This window comes from Cebus imitator, unplaced genomic scaffold (assembly GCF_001604975.1).
Source record: "Cebus imitator isolate Cc_AM_T3 unplaced genomic scaffold, Cebus_imitator-1.0 Scaffold654, whole genome shotgun sequence".
NCBI classification, from domain to species: Eukaryota; Metazoa; Chordata; class Mammalia; order Primates; family Cebidae; genus Cebus; species Cebus imitator.
Window position 1 is genome coordinate 435,552 of NW_016107969.1, and position 4,442 is coordinate 439,993.

General features: G+C 50.3%; 3 protein-coding genes and 1 pseudogene across 6 annotated transcripts in view; 1 reads left to right on the plus strand and 3 right to left on the minus strand.

The window, feature by feature from the left end:
- The window catches only part of LOC119469430 (zinc finger protein 761-like), a 36,924-nt gene extending 35,394 nt beyond the window's left edge, over positions 1–1,530 (minus strand). Inside the window, exon 1 of the mRNA XM_037734680.1 lies at positions 1,078–1,530. The gene's annotated coding sequence lies outside the window, so the exon portion shown is untranslated. The remainder of the gene's footprint in view (positions 1–1,077) is intronic.
- Positions 1–4,442, plus strand: part of LOC119469431 (zinc finger protein 160-like) — a 609,418-nt gene that overhangs the window by 294,168 nt on the left and 310,808 nt on the right. The gene's annotated exons all lie outside the window — the stretch shown is intronic.
- The window catches only part of LOC108295661 (zinc finger protein 845-like), a 91,000-nt gene that overhangs the window by 68,348 nt on the left and 18,210 nt on the right, over positions 1–4,442 (minus strand). The window lies entirely within an intron of this gene.
- Positions 1,857–3,628, minus strand: LOC119469427 (annotated as a pseudogene).

Consider the following 4,442-nt stretch of genomic DNA (forward strand, 5'->3'; position numbering starts at 1 on the left):
AAGGAGAAGAAAAAGAAGAAGAAAAGGGAAACACTTGGGTCCTGGGTCTGGGGGCAGGGAATCTAAGGTCAATTGACGCGAACTTTCCAAAACTACAGGAAAAGAAAAACCCCATCTCCCGACATGGAGTAACAAAGGATCACAGGCCACTCTCCCTGCAGCCCTCCCCCTTCCACCATGTCTCAGATGGAAAACTAAAGAGCCCAGGGGTGGCAAAGACCAAGCACCGGGCACCACTTCTGCATAGAGCACCCATCTGCTCTGACCTCGGGCCAGTTCACCTCAGATTTTCATTGGCCAAGGACCAAATCTTTCTTCCAGATAAGGGGTAGCCCCACAGGAATTCAACAGAAACTTTAACTCCCAAAACTTTGCACACGGGGCCGCAGAGACGCTCGCTTGGACCCACTCCCACCCAGTGAAGTGCTTTCTTGATTGAACAAATTCCTGCTTTTGCGGCTTTCTTCTTTTGTTACTTTGCGGGTTTTTTCTTTTTTTCAATTCCATGTTCAACAGCCAAGAACGTGAACATCTCACACTCAAGGCTGCCTTCCGGTAAAACAGGAAAAAGATGGGGTAAGAGGGCCTCCAGGAAGAGCACATTTTTCAAGGGTTGCAAATGGGGAGCAGCAGGGCCCGGCACGAAGAGGGAGGTTTCAGGGCGATGGTGCCTTAGGACAGGAGTGGGGTCTGCATGTTCCGAGGACCAGGCAGAAAACGAGCCTCCTCGGGACCAGGCTGCAGCGCTGCACTCAAAGGTCCCACGAGAGTGAGGCTGGGAGGCCCAGCATGGGAATCCAGCTGGCGGGTGAGGGCTTGAAACAGCGCGAGGCGAGAGAAGGGGAAAGGAAGGGTTTTCAGCAGGAAAACTTCCCTATAGGAAGTGTCTGCACGGCCCCACTGCAGAAAAACCGTTGAGGACCAGCTTCAGGGCGACTCACGCACTCTCACACGGACGTCTCAATTTGCTCTGGGTTAACAGGGGACGGAATTTCCAGGTCTGTGGGGACCCCAAGTCCCCAGTATAAGCGGTACCAGATGCCCGGGAAGTGCAGACATGAAAAGACCACAACTCACCCGCCGCGATGGGACTTCCCGTCGACGCCATCCGCTTCCGGGTCCGTACCAATCAGCGCAGGACAGAAGCCAGACCGGGGTGGGACCCCTGAGGAGCTGGGCGGGGTCTGACCACAGCGGGGAGGGGACAAGAAGTGGTGGGTGGAGCCTGGGCGTGGCCAGAGCAGGGCCATAAGGTGCAGCGGCGGGATGCGAGGGAGGAGATGCCTGTGCTGTGAGAAGTCCGCGGGGGCGAGAAGGGGGCAGCGCCTGAGCCTCCCTCCATCTCGCTCTGGGCTCCTTTTTTCCGTGTTATGGAAAGGAAGCCCGCCAGTGAGGCTGGAGCAGCTCAGCTGTCTGCGAAATAGCACCTCCCCGAGAAGTCAACGTGGGATCCAGGAAAATTCTTTGCTATTGAAATTAATTTTTAGTTGGCCGTGCGCGGTGGCGCATGCCTACAGTTTAGCACTCTGGGAAGCAGAGGTGGGCCAATCACCTGAGGTCAGGAGTTCGAAATCAGCTTTGCCAACATGGTGAAACCCTGTCTCTACTAAATATACAAAAAAAATTAGGTGAGCGTAGTGTTACGTGTCTGTAATCCCAGGTACTCGGGATGCTGAGGCAGGAAAATCACCTGACCCTAGAAGGTGGAGGTTGTAATTAGCTAACATAGCGCCACTGAACCCTAGCCTGGGTGACAGAGCTACTTGTCTCAACAACAACAAATTAGAAATAACTAAATACAGTGTTTTCTCTATAGAGTAGATTTTATGTTCAAAATAACACGTGATATTCATAATCTAGATGAGGTAAGATACAGCAGCTGTGTACTCTCGGTTAAAGCTCAGCTCTGTGATGCCTTAAGTCATCATCCAGGACGAGCCTTAAGTCCTCGGCCTCAGGCAATGAACTTGGTCACCACACTCTTGACAACCTCCTAGACAATGGACTGCAACACAGGTTCCTCATACTCTAGCCCTAGGAGCTGGTACATGTGAGGAAGCTCCTGAGCACTGGCTCAAGACAGCACTAGCAGGAAGATATTGACCATCTGCAGGTCTTTGGAGCCAGTGGGGGAGGAGTTATTTTGAGATCTGACCTGAATGTCATAGATAGTGGTGTCCCGGAACCAGAAAAGCCTGAAGTGAAGGACTTTGGCCAGGACAGTGTCCTGCTGCACTCCACGAATCCGACTGAAGAAGGTGGGCTCTCTGCCTACCTTCGACAGTGAACACAGATCTGTGGACACCGTACGCCATAGCGCGGCCCCCAGCAGCAGCTTCAGTGTGGTGCCCATGCCCCATAGCATGACAAGTGGCCACCTACCAAGACCTTCAAGTTCTGGGCCTTGTCTGATCTTGAGGCTGACAGCACCAGAGCTGAGAAGGGGGTGCCGGCCCACCTCTACCCCACTCCAGCTAAGGTACTGCACCCTTCACACAAGGGTTCAAGCCCATAATCAGGATGGTTCTTAAATCAGACCCCCAGTTAGCGAACATCTATACAACTGGGTGGCCGCATCCCCTCCACACACTTCGCTGCTGGAGGGGAGCCTCCAGGAGGGAAGCGAAGTGGCTAAGAATGATTGTCTTCCTAATATGCAAGTTCCCACTTCCCACTTCCAGCATCCACCTTCCCGGCCTTGTCTTTCTGTTTCCCTGGAGTATAAGGGAAAGTTGCCAGCTGCCTCCTGGGTTTCATCCCAGAAAGCTCTGGCTTTCTTGCTGCCCACAGACGCCTGGGCCAGGAGAGTTGCTAAGATGCCATGGAGTGCATCTTAGTCTATTTGGTCACGGGCAGCCTGGGCAGGTTGCCCCTTTTTGAGTTTGTGTTAACAGAGGAAGGGCCAAAAGGTGCACACCATGTCACTTTGTGGCTGCAGGCAGCTCCAGCCCGGTCCTAAGTATCCTCCTCACCATGGTCACTTGCTTGAGGAACTATGCCCAGAAAGTGGCCCGCTGCTTCTGTGCTGCTGCTTTTCCTACTCCTGACCTTCCCTGTTACTCCTCGAATGCCTCAGTTAATAAGGAATTCCTTGGCTTCCCGGGTCACCAAGGAAAAGGGCTAAAAACAGTCCATGTCAACCTCAACCTTATTAGCCGAAAATGGGCAAGGAAGTACAAAGCAGCCTAAAGTGCAATGCTCTGGGAAAAAGCCCGCTAATTAGGGGCGCTCTCCTGTAGCCATACGGTAAATGCTCAGTAGGCTAAGGTACACAAGCTCTGGCAGCTGCTGTCATCTTCAAATATAAACAAATACCAGTTTTCATCTGAATCCACTAGGGAATGGGACGATTTTGCTTTTGTTTCTTGGCCAGGAATCACTGAATCATGAAAGTCTTGTGAGAAGACACGGTAAAAAGGGGAGTCAAGAACACACCATGATGGTGGAGGAATGAAGAGAAGGGGCTTCCCATCTTTTTTTTTTTCTTCTGTGGGAGTTCTGCTCTTGTTGCCCAGAATAAAGTGCAATGGTGTCGTCTCGGCTAACTGCAACATCCTCCTCGGGGTTTAAGTGATTCTCCTGCCTCAGTCTCCGGAGTAGCTGGGATTCCAGCCACCCACTACCATGCCCAGCTGATATTTGTATTTTTAGTAGAGAAGAGGTTTCACCATGTTAACCAGGCTGGTCTCAAACTCCTATTTTTCACTGTTAGCTGGCAGTCCTCTTCATTGCGGCAGGAACAAGATTAATTTGTTTTCTGTAACACTGATGTGGATCATCTGCCTGCCACTCTATCACTTCAAACATTGTCTTCTCTCAACTCAAAATGAGTTATCCTTTTACACGCTGCAGATTTCCTTTGGCCATCGTCCCCATAAACTTTTCATACAGCATCAATGATTTTGTTATTTACCCAATCTTTACTGTAAGTATTCTTATTTTCAGACAGTATCTCGCTCTGTCACCCACACTGAAGGGCAGTGGTATGATCACAGCTCACTGCAGGTGTGACTGCCCAGGCTCAAGCCATCCTCCCACCACAGACTAGACAGTAGCTGTGTCTGCAGCACGTGCCACCATGACCAGCTAATGTTTGTATTTCATGTAGAGAAGCAGATTTCACCATGTTGCGCAGGCTTCCCTTGAATACCTGGGCTCACATGAACCACACGTTTCAGCCTCGGGAACTGCTGGGATTACAGGCCTGAGCCACTGCATCTGTTCTCATTGTAAATTTCATGTTTCTTCTTGTTTCCAGTTTAGCACAAATTATACAGCTTTGACACAGTCTCTTCTCAAACTCATGTCTTATCCTTCTGAGTGGCTCATAGTAGAGCCTATTCGGACATGCTGTAACAAATTTCTATCAGTTTAGGTGCTAAAGGGTGAATTTTAGGCAGAATTTTCTCATAATTTTTTTTTTTTTTTTTTTTTTTTTTTTT